Below are 16,845 nucleotides of genomic sequence, written 5' to 3'. Positions count from 1 at the left end.
AGGCTCTACACACCAATTCTGCCTTGTCAAAGATTCTGTGACAGGTTGCAGGGGGGCCTGGCTATTATGAAGTGGGTCCCTCAGTGATCACCCCCACTCCTGAAGGGTGGTCTAGCATTTGAGTACCGGCACCTTTTTTGCTAGAGAAAACTCACTGGCTATCAGCAAAGAAGGTATTCGCTTCCTAGAGCAGTACCTCCGAAACCTGGTCCTGGAGGCACCCCAGCCAGTCAGGTTTTCTGGATACTCACAATAGAAACAGAGAAACATGACGGCAGATAAAGGCCAGATGACCCATCCTCTGTAAGCCCTAACTCTTCCTTTTCCTAAGCGATCCCACATGCTTATCCCATGCCTTTTTAAAGTCTGAAACAGTTCTCGACTCCACCACCTCCACCGGGAGGCCATTCCACTCCTCCGCCACCCTTTCTGTGAAATGCTACTTCCTTAGAGTACTCCTAAGCCTATTCCCTCTTAAGTTCATCCTATGTCCCATTCCAGAGCTCTCCTTCAGTTGAAAAAGGCTCTCTTCCTGTACATAAATGCCCTTGAGATATTTAAACGTCTCTATCATATCTCTCCCTCCTCTCTTCCAGCGTTTTGAGGTTCATAAGCCTGTCCCTATATTTTTTGCATTCAAGACCGCTTACTAATTTCATAGCCGCCCTCTGGACCGACTCCATCCTGTTTATATCTTTCCGTAGGTGCGGTCTCCAGAACTGCACGCAGTACTCCAAACGTGGCCTCACCAGAGACTTATACAATGGCACTATCACCTCCTTTTCCCCCCGAGAGATTTGCATGCCCTACCTCCACTACATGCAGATCTGTCTCATGAATATTCATTGTGAGTATCCTGAAAATCTGACTGGCTGGGGTGCCTCCAGGACCAGGTTTGGGAACAACTGTCCTAGAGTGAATATTATTTGCAAAAAGGTCATGCTATCTGCAAAGAAGGCGTGCTTTTCCTGGAGATTGAAAACACTTTTCAGTATAGTGCATGCATACATGAACCATTACACCCATTACACGTACGTGAACCGTTATGGATGGATGGATGCTAGGCTGTATATAGAGAGAGGTGTAACCAGCAGAAGAAAGGAGGTGTTGATGCCCCTGTTCAAGTCGTCAATAGGTGTAACCAGCAGAAGAAAGGAGGTGTTGATGCCCCTGTTCAAGTCGTCAATGAGGCCCCACCTGGAATATTGTGTTCAGTTTTGGAAGCCATATCTTGCTAAGGATGTGAAAAGACTTGAAACGGTGCAAAGAAAAGCTACAGAAATGGTATGGGATTTGCGTTACAAGATGTAGGAGGAGAGACTTACTGGCCTAAACATGTATACCCTGGAGGAAAGGAGAAACAGAGGTGATATGACACAGATGTTCAAATATTTGAAAAGTATTAATCTGAAAGGTATTAGTCTCCGGGAAAACAAACCTTTTCCGGAGACGGGAAGGTGGTAGAACTAGAGGACATGAGGTTGAAGGGGGGAAGACTCAGGAAAAATATCAGGAAGTATTTTTTTCACAGAGAGGGTGGTGGATACTTGTAATGGTGGTGGAGATGAAAATGGTAACGGAATTCAAAAATGCATGGGATAAACTCAAAGGAATCCTGTTCGAAGCTTAGCGGAGATTGGGTGGCAACACCGGATAATTGGGAAGCAAAGCTAGTGCTGAGCAGATTTCTATGGTTTGTCCCCTGAAAATGGCAAGGATGAATCAAGGTCAGGTATCCATATAAAGTAGCACAGACGAGTTTATCTTGTTGGGCAGACTGGATGGACTGTTCAAGTCTTTATCTGCCGTCATCTACTATGTTATGTATGTATGCACTCTTGGGAAATGAGGGCACCCTGTTTGTAAGAGTGTGCGGTCTTGACAACTTATCTCCTACAAATGTTTGAAAAAAAAAAAAAAAGAATAAAATTTACCTTCCCAGGAATGACACAAAGTGAAAATGTTCCAGCTGCTCATCTCGGCTATTGATAGGCTTGGATAAAGACCTCCCAAACCCTGTCCTGCTGACCCACACCGTCAGCTGAGTGTTCAGAAAATCCACAATGAAAGTACATTAGAAAATATTCCAGGGTGTCCATCCTATGCTGAGTTTTCTCATGTGTATTCATTGTGGATATTCTGAAAACCTGACTGCTATGGGCGTCACCAGAACAGGAATGCAAAGCCCTGCTGTAGATATGCGAAGCTCATCTGTCACACAGAAGAAAATAAGCTTATTAAGCTGGCCTTCTGCCTGCTACAAATTTTTTATTTGTCAGATTGTTTGAGCATATTGTTCTTATGAAACATCTGTTTAAATATGGTTCTCAATATGTTACTTCATGTGATTTTGACATGCTTTAGGAGAAGTTCACAAGGAGGGCTGCTGGTTGACAGATGGGTTTACTCTCTTTGTAACGTCGGGAAATATGTGGCATGTTAGGTCAAGATTTTAGCTTTGTGAATAAGTCAGGATGCATTGTCATTCTAAATTGACATGAAAACCCCAATAGCATTTCCTGCTTCATGTTGTGCATTTCCCATTTAGAACGGTGCAACAAAATCTTAATATATTGTTTTGTGTCGATGTTCTTAGAGCATGCTAAGGTGGTGTTGTGCTCACTGTTTACAGACTTCATGAATTATAGAACTGAACACATGCTAAAAACAAACCAAATACTGAAAACAAAGCAAAACAAGACAAAAGAAAAAAAAGCAGAATGGATGGGAAAACAAAAGGCAATAAGCAAAATATGTGGAAAATAAAAATGAGGGCGAACATAAGAATAGCCATTCTTGGTCAGACCAGTGGTCCTTCTAGTCCACTACTACTACTACTACTTAGCATTTCTATAGCGCTGCCAGGGTTACGCAGCGCTGTACAAGTTTAAACATGGGGAAGGATGGTCCCTGCTCAAGAGAGCTAGTCCAGTATCCTGCTTCTAACAGTGGCCAATCCAGGTCACAAGTACGTGGCAGAAACTTAATTAGTAGCAACATTCCGGAATCTCAAAGAGTTAACAAGATTCCAGAATCACAAAGATAGCAACATTCCATGTAAACCCCCCAAAACTAGCAACATTCCTTGTAGAATCTCAAAGAGCAGCAACATTCCATGTAGAGCCCCAAACAGTAGCAACATTCCATGCTACCAATCCCAGGGCAAGCAGTGGCTTTCCCATGTCTATCTCAATAACCAACTACAGACTTTTCCTCCAGGAACTTGTCCAAACTTTAAAAAAAAAAAAAACAGATACGCTAACCGCTGTTACCACATCCTCCGGCAACAAGTTCCAGAGCTTAACTATTCTTTGAGTGAAAAATATTTCCTCCTATTTGTTTTAAAGGTATTTCCATCCAAAGACGGCATGCTGTTCCTAGAGAGTGCACGTTATCTGCAAAGAACTTTTTCTCATGCATTCCTCTACTCTTCATTTCAATTTACTGTTTTCTATTCATGTTGTTATTTCGATATTTAAAGGACTATATTGATAGATTCTATATAGTGCAACTAGAGGCCTGCTCTGAAATCCAAACGTATTCTATAACAACAAGCTAATCAGCGTTGATAACAGCACTTAACAAGCAATAATGAGCATTAATTGGCAATAATTAGAATTTACGCGCACAACTTGCTAAGTGAATTCTGTAATGAACTGCGCCTAAATTCTAATGCATGCAGTTCAAAAGGGGGATGGCTACGGGCAGGGAAATGGGCATTTCGTGGGCGTTCCAAAATTTACATGCGTAATTATAGAATATGGCCGAGGCTATATACCGCACCTAGGGCGTCTTTTACTAAGGCGCGCTTACGCTTTTAACGCGTGCTAAAAATAGGCGTGTGCTAAACGTTAGAGATGCCTATGTATTCCTATGGGCATCTCAAATGTTTAGCGCACGCCTGTTTTTAGTACGCACTAAAAACGTAAGCACGTCTTAGTAAAAGACCCCCCCCCCCCTAAATCTAGGCACCGCTTATAGAATTACACTTAGGCAGAAATGTTTACCATGTGAATTTTTTAGACGCCTTATATAAAATCTGGCCCATAATGACTCTTTTCGCATCACTGAAGCAATTCTTGTGAAGATAAGTTTCACGGTGAACTGTTAAAATCTTTGAACTATACATTGCTCCATGCAGTGGAACAAGTTGTTATGTGCTTTCGTTAAGGGATATCTGTTAATTACTGGTATGAGGAATTTGAATGGATCAGGGGCGTATCTGAACTTCAACGGTAGGGGGGGGCCAGAGCCGAGGAGAGGAGGCACATTTTAGCCCCCCCCGGCGGCACTGACCCCCCCCTCCGCTGAAGACGAAGACGACGACGACGCCACCACTCCCCCCCGCCCGACTACTTTAAACCCCCCCTCCTCCCGCCGTCGCGCCTCACCTTCCTTTGCTGGCGGGGGCTGGCCCGCCAGCCGAAGTCTCCGTCCTTCCTTCCGTCACTCTGCCATCATGCCTCACTTCCCTTTGCTGGCGGGGGACCCCAACCCCCGCCAGCTGAAGTCTCCGTCCTTCCTTCGTTTGGGTTTGGTGGTTTCTGACGTCCTGCACGCTGCACGTTGTACGTGCGTGCGTGCAGGACGTCAGAAACCACCAATCTCAAACAAAGGAAGGAAGGAAGGACGGAGACTTCGGCTGGCGGGGGTTGGGGTCCCCCGCCAGCAAAGGGAGGTGAGGTGCAACAGCGGAGTGACGGCAGGAGGAGGGGGGTTGAGAGTGTCATTGGTAAGGGGGTCCAGGGGCAAATCTGCGGGGGCCAGGCCCCTGTGGCCCCATAGCAGATACACCCCTGGAATGGATTAATTGGGCGCATATGAGCGCGTGCTGGAGTGGTTGTGCAACTGAGGAGGGAGCTTTGGTAATCCAAAGTGGATGTATTGTTACATGATCATCTATATAAATAAAATCCCCCCTCAGAGTTCTGAAGCTCACTCCATCTGTGGCACTGAAGCCCTGAACTCCTGTCCTCCTGGTAGGCTAGGCTACTATTGGGACTACTCACCCTCAGTACTCAGCCACACCCATCTGCTCCCTATAAAGCTCACCCTCAACGTTCTATTGGCTTCTGATGTCACTGAAGCCAAGGTTCGTATGTTTGAAGCTCTGAAGCCTCGAAAAACACAGACTCTGGGCCCTGCCCTCGCGTCAAACGTTATGACGTTGAGGGCAGAGCCGGAGCAATTCACCGCCCTCGCGTCAAACGTTATGACGTTGAGGGCGGAGGCAGAGCGATTCACCGCCCTTGCGTCAAACGTTATGACGTTGAGGGCGGAGGCGGACCAATTCACCAACATTGACGATGGGAGGGGGGGCGGGGGGGGGGCCACAGGAAAGCCTTGCTAGCGCCCATTTCATTGGCTCCAGAAACGGGCCTTTTTTTACTAGTGTACTAATAAATCAAAGATTGTTTTTGTGATAATCTCAGAGTACAAGTGTTACATTTAATGTAAAGTTTGGTACTCTGTTTAAAGGTGGTATTCCCCTCGCGTATTAGGCCATAATGACTCAAGACAGAAAGATACAGGGCCAGATATTCAAACGCAAGTATCCGCATAACCACTGCTGTTTGTGCTCACTGGAGCTCTCCGTGAATAGTGCTGCTGACTATCCTTCCCGATCGCGTGGACAGTACAGGGCTGGCGCATGGCAGCGGAAGACGTTATACAAAAAGTGGCGATAACTCAACTGCTATCCAGATAAAGTTAGGTCAGAAAAATGCCGTCCTAACTTTCTCTAGGTAGTGATTTTAATAGCGGCTTCATTATCGCTGCCATCCGGATAGCAGTGGCATTCACTGTTTTGCTTGGATATTCAGTGCTGAGGTTCTCAATGTCCAATACAGAAACAGAAGAAGTGATAACGCAGGAAGACGATGTGGTCTCTCAAGTCTGTCCATCCATACCACTAAGCTGTAGCAATCCTCCATGCCTGTCTCGTGCTATATTGAATTCAGATGCAGTCCTCGTTTTCACCCAGTGGCGTAGCTATGTAAGGCCATGGGAGCCTGGGCCCCCCCCCTCCAATTTCCTCCAGGCCCCTGGTTTTGCTGGCGGGGGTCTCCAACCCCTGCCAGCTGAAGCCTTGTCCAGTGCCGGTCTCCGGCGCCGCCAAGTTGCCTGCCCTTTTCTCTTCCCCCTCACGTCCTGCACGCTCATTTTAGTGAAATTGAGCGTGCAGGATGTGAGGAGGAAGAGAAAGCAGAGCAGGCAATGTGACGATGCCAGAGACTTACGCAGGAGAAGGCTTCAGCTGGCGGGTGTTGGGGACCCCCACCAGCCAAGGGATTTGCTGCAGCTTGCAGTTAGCAATAAGGGGAGCTGCAGAGTGGTGGGACGGGGGGAGCGGCAGGGCTGCGAGGCGGTGGGGGGCGGGGGCGGAGTGGCAGACCAAAATGTGTCCCCCCACCTCGGGCCAGGGGCATAGCCAGACTTCGGTGGGAGGGGGGTCCAGAGCCCGAGGTGAGGGGGCACATTTTAGCCAACCCCCCCCCCCCCCATCGCCATTGCCGACCCCCCCCTGCCACCACCACCATCAACAACAACAACTTTAACCCCCCTCCCACCGCCAACCTTCCTCCTCTGCCTACCTTTGCTGGCGGGGGACCCCAACCCCCACCAGCCGAGGTCCTCTTCTTCCCGCGCAAGGCTTCGTTCTGACAACATGGATGTTGTACGTGCAGGACATCAGAAACAGTCAGAACGAAGCCTTGCGCGGGAAGAAGAGGACCTTGGCTGGCGGGGGTTGGGGTCCCCCACCAGCAAAGGTAGGCGACGGCGGCAGGGGGTTGGCAGCGGGAAGGAGGGTCGAGAGGGTCATCGGCAGGGGAGTCCAGGGCCAAATCTATGGGGGCCCAGGCCCCCATGTCTACGGCACTGCCTCGGACTGGCCCCCTCCCACCTCACGAGGTCTGGCTACGCCCCTGTTTTCACTGCCTTGCTAGGTGGCTGTTCCAGACATCCACCACCCTTCGTGTAAAGAAATTGCTTTAGATTCCTCTTGAGTCTTGTCTTCTTTCACCTTCATCCTATGCCCCCTCGTTCCAGAGCTTCCTTTCATTAAAAGACACTCGTGTCCTGTGCATTTATGTCGCATAGGTATTTAAATATCTCTATCATATTTCCCCTCTCCCGCCTTCCTTCCAAAATATACATATTGAGATTTTTAACTCTGTTCCCCGTACGCTTTATGACAAAGACCACACTGGCCATTTTAGTAGCCAGCCTCTGGACCCGACTCCTTCAGGTAAAGATTTCCTCACTGTCAGGGCATTGCAAATGAGAAGTGGAAATAGTTTTTGACAACATCACCCCCTAGGTACCAGACAATGCTTCTAGCTTGCTGGTAATGATAGAGCTTTAGATAGTGTGCCAAGGGCTGGGTAATAATTCTTCCTAATTACTGTGTTACAGTGCAGAGCTTTCAGCAGCGGAAGAAGGTATTTACAGCTTGCATACAGTAAGAGTCAGCACCTCGCTTGCTAGCTGTCATTCACCGGTTGGAATTAGTGGTGTAAATTTCTCCCAAGCAACGTCTGCAGTGTAGGGGGACCTAGAGAAGGAAGGAGGTCCACTTTTTGCCGCTATCATATCTTCTGAGATTTCCCTGCTCAAAAAGCCCTTTTTGATATTTTGTTTGAAAGCCCTTAGTTTAAATGCCTGTCTCTCATTAGAATTCATCCTTCTTTGTGGCTTTAAAGAGTTACAGAATAGTAACGAAATGATACCAGACAGTGACTGATTGTCCCATCTAATCTGCCAAGCTGTCCTCTGCTCTCTGTTTCTCTGGGCAGATGAGCAGCACAGAGTCCCAAACCAGCACTGTTTCCTCCGTGTCCTTTACTCTAACTCTCAACACCATTCCCACCAGTGGTGTGCTGGAGCAGGCTCTCACAGGCTCTCGAGAGCCGTTTGTTAAGTTTTTAAGAATTTTGGGAGCCGGTTCTCCATGGCTACGTTAACGAATGGATCCCAAAATGTGGGCTTGGGCCCCTCCTGAATTCTCTTTTACTTTGCTGGCGAGAGAGAGCCCACTGTTAACAATTTACCAGCACACCCCTGATTCCCACCATCCTCAGGGAGTCCATTGGTACATAGGTATTGCCACACTGGGACAGACCAAAGGTCCATCAAGCCCAGTATCCTGTTTCCAACAGTGGCCAATCCAGGTCACAAATACCTGGCAAGATCCCGAAAAAGTTCAATACATTTTATGCTGCTTATTCCAGAAATAAGAAGTAGATTTTCCCCAAGTCAATTTAATAATGGTCTATGGACTTTTCCTTTAGGAAGCCTTCCAAACCTTTTTTAAACCCCGCTAAGCTAACCGCCTTTACCGCATTCTCTGGCAATGGATTCCAGAGTTTAATTACACCTTGAGTGAAGAAAAATTTTCTCTGATTCATATTAAATTTACTGCTTTGTGGCTTCATTGCATGCCCCATGGTCCTTGTATTTTTGGAAAGAGTAAACGAGTGATTCACGTCTACCTGTTCCACTCCACTCATTATTTTATAGACCTCTATCATATCTCTCCTCAGCCATCTTTTCTCCATGCTGAAGAGCCCCAGGCGCTTTAGCCTTTCCTCATAGGGAAGTTGTCCCATCTCTTTTATCATTTTCGTCGCCCTTCTCTATACCTTTTCTAATTCCACTATATCTTTTTTGAGATGAGATGCAGCGACCAGAATTGAACTTGAGGTGCGGTTGCACCATGGAGCGATACAAAGGCATTATAACGTCCTCACATTTGCTTAGCGTGTCTGCCTTAGAGCCAGGGGTGTAGCCAGACAACAGATTTTGGGTGGGCCTAGACAAGAAGTGGGTGGGCACCAAGTGTTCTCCTCCCCCCCCCCCAAACCTCAAAAATATCCCAGCTGGTGGAAAAACGCGTCTTTCCACCTTGGCAGTCTGCAGCAGGCATGTGCTGAAAACTGAGCATGCGCAGGTGCCGGTATTGTGGAGAGTAGCGTTTTCGTTACCATCAGGGGGAAGCCTTCAGCTGGCGGAGCTTGGGATCCCCACCAGCTACTGCTAAACATGTGCTACTGTTGGGTGGGCCTGAGCCCTAAGTGGGTGGACCCTGGCCCACCCAGGCCCACCTGTGGTTATGCCACTGCTTAGAGCAGTGATCCTCAAACTTGTCCTGGGGGACCACCGGACGGTCCAGTTTTCAGAATTCCCTAATGAATATAGGTGAGACAGATTTACATGCCTGTAACCTCCGTTATATGCAGGTTCAGAACTATTGCCTTTGCGTGTTTGGGGGGGGAGGGGGGACTGAAGCCACAGATTGTAGATTTCGGGCAAAAATCACACTCCGTCTTTGTGGTAATGACTGGTTCCTTCTTCTGTAGCTGTACTTTGCTGCTTGCATGTTCGTTTGAAAACCCACGATTTTCTTTTCTTCTCTTTTTCGCCTCCTGACTTTGAAACTTATTCTTTTCTAGTAAATTTTGCATTTCTCCCCCCCCCCCAACCATGTAAGTTTTATATACAGAAGTACAAAAAACAGAAGAAACCAGTCTTCGCAAGAAACAACAACAAACAAAACAGCGAAGATGACTGACAAAAATAAAAATAATAATAAAAATAAAAAATCGGAAGACAAGAATATATAAAAAAATCTTCAAATTTGTATTTAAAAAATGTAATAAAAATCACATAAAAAAAGGGGGATGACACTTTGGTTGTGAAAATTAAAAAAAATAAACTTTATTAACCAAAGGATAGCAGGGAGAAAGGGACTATCCAAATTGTGGAAGGAATATACCGTATTTTTCGGACTATAAGACGCACCGGACCATAAGACGCACCTAGGTTTTAGAGGAGGGAAATAGGAAAAAAAAAATTTTCCTTTTTCCCTCCTCTAAAACCTAGGTGCTCCGGTGCGTCTTGTCCGAGTTCGGGATCGCCCTCCCCTACTCACGTCACGCGATGTTCTCTGGTGGTCTAGTGACGTCAGCGCGCTGCTCTCCGTCCTCCTGTATGCTGCCTGACGGTCTCGGCGAGATTCAAAATGGCCGCCGAGACTTCAATTCTCGGCGGCCATTTTGAATCTCGCCGAGACTGTCAGTCAGGCAGCATACAGGAGGACGGAGAGCAGCGCGCTGGGCAGGAAAGAGGGGGCTCTTTCCTGCCCCGACGTCACTAGACCACCAGAGAACATCGCGTGACGTGAGTAGGGGAGGGCGATCCCGAACTCGGGGGGAGGGCGATCCCGAAATCGGACCTCGCTACCTTCGGACTATAAGACGCACCCCCCATTTTCCTCCCAAATTTGGGGGGAAAAAAGTGCGTCTTATAGTCCGAAAAATACGGTATGTGTCTACGGAAAATCATGTCATAATTAAGATAACTCTTTGTGCTATATGACGTCAAGTCTTGGTCTTTTTCCGAGAGTCACCAATAGCATTTGCCACTTCACCATTTGAATTCTGACTCAGGTCGCCCACAACTTCCCTTCCTTATATACAGAAGAACATTTTAGAAAGACTGTGCAAACTGGAATTGAGATGTCCAGCTCCAGACAGGTCAAGTTTTGCCAGTATTTGATCATGGGATCTGGTGATGTAGAACAGCAGCGTAGCCAGACCTACTATTTTGGGTGGATCCAACGTTAAATTGGGTGGGCCCTTCCATCCGCTCCCTTTAGCTCAGCAATTGTCTCTGTCCTCCCCGCCCCGAAAGACCTTGAATCTCCTCAGTGTGCTTCAGAGTCAACCGGGCGGCTTCAGCGATTCATCTTCGCTGTGTGCGGCTGTGCAGCGGTCCACGCAGGCTTCCCTCTGCCATGTCCCACCAGTGAGGAAATAGGAAATGACATCGGCGAGGGAGGGACGCGGCAGAGGGAAGCCCGCGGGGGCCAGCACACACAGCGAAGGTGAATCGCTGTGGCCGCTAGGATACCTCTGAGGTACACCGGGGAGATTCAGGATGGGGGCAGATACTGGCCCATCGGTGGAGAAGAGGAAGAAAGAGGAGTGAAATGCGAACGGGTGGGCCTGTGCCCACCTAGGCCCACCCATAGCTACGCCGATGATGTAGAACCTGTTCTAAAATACATTGAGGAATGGAGGTTTTTTGCACTATTATATGTGGTGGGAGCCTCCATTTTAGAACCATAAACACCCAAAATATCACAGCGTCAAAACAGACGTATAATCATATAGATATTGATAGATATAAACACACTTGCTCTCTGTCTCTCAGCAATGTGCACTCACAAATGTGGCCCCACCATCCACTGAATGCTTTTGGATATATTGCTAATTAGGAGCCCTAAAACAGGGGCAGCCCAAGGCAATCTGCTGCCCGAGGCAGGGATGAGATGCCGCCCCTGCCTGCACCTGGTCTGGCATCTCCCTCCTTCCCTCTTCTCCGCATTTTTTTTTCTTTTTCAAAAGGTGTCAGCGATTCCCATAGGCTGCTCCGCCGCGGTGCAACCGCACCGGCCTCTTCGCTCTACTGTGTCCCGCCTCTGAGGAAACAGGAAGTTACATCGAGAGGCGGGCCGCAATAGGGAGACGAGACCAGTGCTGGTGGCAGGGCAGTGTATGAGAATTATTTCTGTCACTGCCATCTTTTGGAAAAGAGAAGAGTAAGGGTAAACGTGGGGAAGAGGAGGAAAAGGCTGTTAAAGTGTGTAGGACTGTGGGAAGGGGGCTGAATAGAAGATGGAGATTAGACCGTTCCATCTATGTTTCAATCATTCTGTGATGGATTTTGCTTTGAATGTACTGTGTCCGGAAAAAAAGTGAGCCCTCTACACATCTACTATAATAAAACTCACCCTCAACGTTCTGAGGACACTGACTGACGTCAGTGAAGCCAAGCCACTGACTTCAGTTCCTTCAGGTTCGAAGGTTCGTGGTGGTGAAGCCACCGGGCCCCGCCCTCGCGTCAAACGTCTTGACATCGAGGGCGGAGCAAACGTGGTGGGTGAGTTTTATTACTGTACCTGTGCTCCGCCCTCGCGTCAAAACGCGATGACGTCGAGGGCGGCCCAGGAAAATCGCCACCCACACAGAGGTACGACAACGCTAACAACAGCGGCAGCGCACGAACCAGCTACAACGGCGATGAGCCACGGGGGCGGCCCAGGAAAATCGCCACTGTTCTCCGTATGTGAGTCACCCCCCTCCCCCCCAAAAAGCTAGTGCCCGTTTCATTGCTCTGAGAAACGGGCCTTCTTTCCTAATTTTTCAATAACAACCGCAAACCTGCACTGAATTAATTAACATTTTACATGCACAAACTGACATCTATTTTAAACAATGTTGTGTGGTTTCGTGGAAATTCACCTTAACGTTACTGAGATGTCAAATTTTAAATAACACTACCCAAACGTTAAGAGTTTCCAACACAGTTAACGTCAACCTGAACAGTTCGAATGTTTAAATCTGATCTTTTAGCGCCGTACCCTTTTTCAACTCTGACTATTTTAATTGAAACTCAGTCTACTTTTCACAACATTTTGTTTGTTGATCAACGTGCGATGACATCATGGATGATGTAAGTGAGTAAGCAAGTAATGAAGTAGGGGAGGACCAAGGCAAGATGCCGCCTGAAACAGGGATGAGATGCCAACCCCCCTCCCGGGCCATGGTATGACATCTCCCCCCTCCCTTTCTCCACCCCCTTCCCTGAGTTTACCTTCTTTTTCCATTTTTCAAAAGGTGGCGGCAGCGATTCCCATATGCTGCCCTGCCACCGGCACCGACCTGTCCTCTATTGCGGCCCGCCTCTGAGGAAACAGGAAGTTGCATTAGCGAGGCGGGCCACAGTAAAGAGAAGAGGCCAGTGCCAGCGGCAGGGCAGCATATGAGAATCGCTGCCGCCACCGCTTTCAGAAAATGGAAAAAGAAAGTAAACTCGGGGAAGGGGATGGAGGAAGGAAGGGGGAGATGCTGCCCCAAGAAGAGTGCCGACTGAAGCCCCCACTTCAGTTGGCCTAATGGTAGGGCTGCCACTGAATGAAGTCATGTTGGAAACTGAGATTTGCGACAGCAGTTTGCAAAAATTATAAGTCTCTTAAACAGGACGAGGGATTCCTATGTAACTCGGCATCAGTGATTTTTTATTTATTTATTTATTACACTTGTATCCCACAAATACTAGGACTAGGGGGCATGCGATGAAACTACAGTGTAGTAAATTTAAAACAAATCTGAGAAAATTTTTCTTCACCCAACGTGTAATTAAACTCTGGAATTCGTTGCCGGAGAAAGTGGTGAAGGCGGTTAGCTTAGCAGAGTTTAAAAAGGGGTTGGACGGTTTCCTAAAGGGCAAGTCCATAAACCGCTACTAAACGGACTTGGAAAAATCCAAAATCCCAGGAATAACATGTATAGAATGTTTGTACGTTTGGGAAGCTTGCCAGGTGCCCTTGGCCTGGATTGGCCGCTGTTGTGGACAGGATGCTGGGCTCGATGGACCCTTGGTCTTTTCCCAGTATGGCATTACTTATGTACATATGTCCTCTACTTGGCTCACTTTTATTACATAGAGCAGTGATTTAACCTATTGTGATGTCATAGTGGCTCATTCCACCAATAAGAGCCAACCTCATTAGTGATGTCACAATGGCTTGATTGTATAGAATGTTTGTACGTTTGGGAAGCTTGCCAGGTGCCCTTGGCCTGGATTGGCCGCTGTCGTGGACAGGATGCTGGGCTCGATGGACCCTTGGTCTTTTCCCAGTATGGCATTACTTATGTACTTATTTTCCCACCTATTTGCAGGCTCAATGTGGCTTACAAAGGCCTGTTATAGCCTCGCTGTCCCAGGGTACAGAATACAATTGATGTTATACAGAAGTCAAGGAAAACAAGAGGAACTGGTCAAGCATTTATAGAAAGATACTTTCTGAATAAAAGTGGATAGGGGTTGTGTCGTAGTTAGTTATGGGATCTCCTGGTAAGCCTTGTTAAAGAGGTAGGTTTTCAGAGATTTGTGGAAGTTGCTTAATTCGTTGATCCATTTCAGTTGAGTTGGGAGTGCATTCCACAACTGCGTACTCATGTAGGAAAAGCTGGTCGCGTGTGTTAGTTTGTATTTTACTCCTTTGCAGCTGGGGAAGTGTAGATTAAGAAATGTTCGGGTAGATCTTTTAGCATTTCTGGGTGGCAGGTCAACAAGGTCCATCATGTACGATGGGGCATCTCGGTATATAATTTTATGAACAATCGTGCAGATCTTCAATGTGGTACGTTCTTTAAGTGGGAGCCAATGTAGTTTCTTTCTTAGTGGTTTTGCACTTTCATATTTTGTTTTTCCAAAAATGAGCCTAGCTGCGGTATTTTGGGCTGATTGGATTTTCTTGATGGTCTGTTCTTTATAGATATCACTTTTGTGCGTATAAAATTTTAATTAATTCGGTCAGGTTTGAGGTTGTTATTGCAAAATGTTTAGGGGGCTCACAGTGTATATACAAATCATAGTACAGAAATAGTGGTTAAAAAATAAATAAAAAAAAGAACCCGCTAACTGCATTTGTTAAACGCACAGCCTGAGACTGTAATATGCTGTTGAGAGGGGTGACGGATAAGACTCCTGGGATAGAGGTAATGGCTGGAAGATGTATTGTTTCCTCTGTGAAGGGCTGAGTTTTGCTGGGAAAGCCACAAGTCTCGTTTCCCCACTGTGCCAGCAATAAAAGCAGCTCAGCATCTTCCTTGGAACACTTTCGCGGAAAGAGTCGATAAAGTGTCAGGGATTTGCTCGCTTGCAGTGACGGATTGTGAAAAATCAATTTATTCCACTAATTGTAAATGCAAGCATTAAATGTATACGGCCGCATAGTAACCTTCCCTAATGAGTGCAGACTCTGTAAGAAGTGGTGGACTTCCTTCAATAAAGGGCTTTTATTTCCATACTAGAGAAAAAGGTAATCTCATTTTGCTATGAATTTTTTTTTTTTTACAGGTGGTACATTCCCCCTCCTCCTCATCCCCCGTCCCCCTCCCTCATTCCCCCTCCACCTCCCTCCGAGTTCCAGGACCCCTCCCTCCCAGTTCCAGGCCTCCCTCCCTCCCGCCCTCCCCCTCGCTCTCCTTTCCTCCCCCCTCCCTCCGAGTTCCAGGGTCCCCCCTCCCTCCCTCCTTCCCAGTTCCAGGGTCCCCCCTAAACTTCCCTAATGAGTGCAGACTCAGTAAGAAATGGTGGACTTCCTTCAATAAAGGGCTTTTATTTCCATACTAGAGAAAAAGGTAATCTCATTTTGCCATGAATTTTTTTTTTTTTACAGGTGGTGCATTCCCCCCTCCTCCTCATCCCCCGTCCCCCTCCTCCCTTCGAGTTCCAGGCCTCCCTCCCCTCTCTCTCTCCTTTCCTCCCCCCTCCCTCCCAGTTCCAGGCCCCCTCCCTCCCTTTGAGTTCCAGGCCTCCCTCCCTCCCGCCCTCCCCCCTTGCTCTCCTTTCCTCCCCTTCCCTCTGAGTTCCAGGACCCCCTCCCTCCGAGTTCCAGGCCCCCTCCCTCCCTTTGAGTTCCAGGCCTCCCTCCCTCCCGCCCTCCCCCCTCGCTCTCCTTTCCTCCCCCTCCCTCCGAGTTCCAGGGTCCCCCCTCCCTCCCTCCCTCCCGTCTTCCCAGTTCCAGGGTCCCCCCTAAACTTCCCTAATGAGTGGAGACTCAGTAAGAAATAGTGGGCTTTCTTCAATAAAGGGCTTTTATTTCCATATAGTATAGTAAAATATCTTAAAAAAAAAAAGAATGAGGCTGAAAATCTGTATGGAAGCATCTTAAAAAGAAAGCAGTGATTGTGCAGGAAGGGTAACAGCAAAGAGGATGTTCGCAGAAGGCAGCTGAGTAAGAAACATACTTTATCCTGTATCTGTAGGACAGATCTTTATTAAAGCAACATATCTGAGCTGAACTCTGTCACGGATTTCATTTTTCTTTTTAATTTATAGCACTTGATATTATGCAGTTCCAAAACAAGGTCACAGTGGTTTACAATAAAAAAGCCAGAGAACACATTCAGTTCCAAAACCCACCCTCCCACCCTTAAACCCCCTTGATTCCTCCCCCCACCCCCCATCCAAGATCCCAGAGCTTGCACACCGCTGTGCTTTACCATTACATGCCCTAATGAAGTGAGTATTACTATTTACTGAAAACTAAAAGATTACTTCCATTAGTTCATGGAGTTTTGTCCTGTGTAATATCTTATAAGCAGTTTCAGGGTGGCCCCTTCGGGCGGACATAGTAGATGATGGCAGAAAAAAAAGTTGTCTGGCCCAGCCAGTTGACCTGGCTGTTGAGTGCATGCTGCTAAGAATACATCCCAGCTATCAGCCACATGATTCAGCCGCTTGCAAGACTTCTCCATCTCTTCTCGTTCAACAAAGTCTATTTTCAGAGCTGGCTTTCAGCTGCTAGGCACCCTTGTCTGTTGCCTAGGGCAGCACCTGTTGATACAGAGTAGCTGCAGTAAAAGCAAAATGGAAACTGATAGCCACACAAACTTAAAAATGATGTGAGGCAATTCTGTTACCAGGTGTCACTATTTAGGTACCCCAATAACACAGGTAGTGAGCCTATTCTATAGGTGTGTTGTGTCCTTATAGAATAGTAGCACAAAGCTGTGTCATAAGTACATAAATATTGCCATACTGGGAAAGACCAAAGGTCCATCACCTGGCTGCGGTAAAAGGTGGCCTCGGCGCGCATCAAAAACATGTGTCAACGCCAGCACAGGCATTCTTTTGCCACAGCTTGGTAAAAAGGGCCCTAACTTCTCTAGAATTGGGCATTTTCAACCTACTTGTTAATGCCTATTGCCCAACGCGGCCACCGGCGGTAGTTACATAAGTACATAAGTATTGCCATACTGGGAAAGACCA

Source organism: Microcaecilia unicolor, chromosome 4, assembly GCF_901765095.1.
Source record: "Microcaecilia unicolor chromosome 4, aMicUni1.1, whole genome shotgun sequence".
Lineage (NCBI taxonomy): Eukaryota > Metazoa > Chordata > Amphibia > Gymnophiona > Siphonopidae > Microcaecilia > Microcaecilia unicolor.
The sequence above is the reverse complement of the archived record's forward strand: the minus strand, read 5'-3'. Positions refer to the sequence as shown.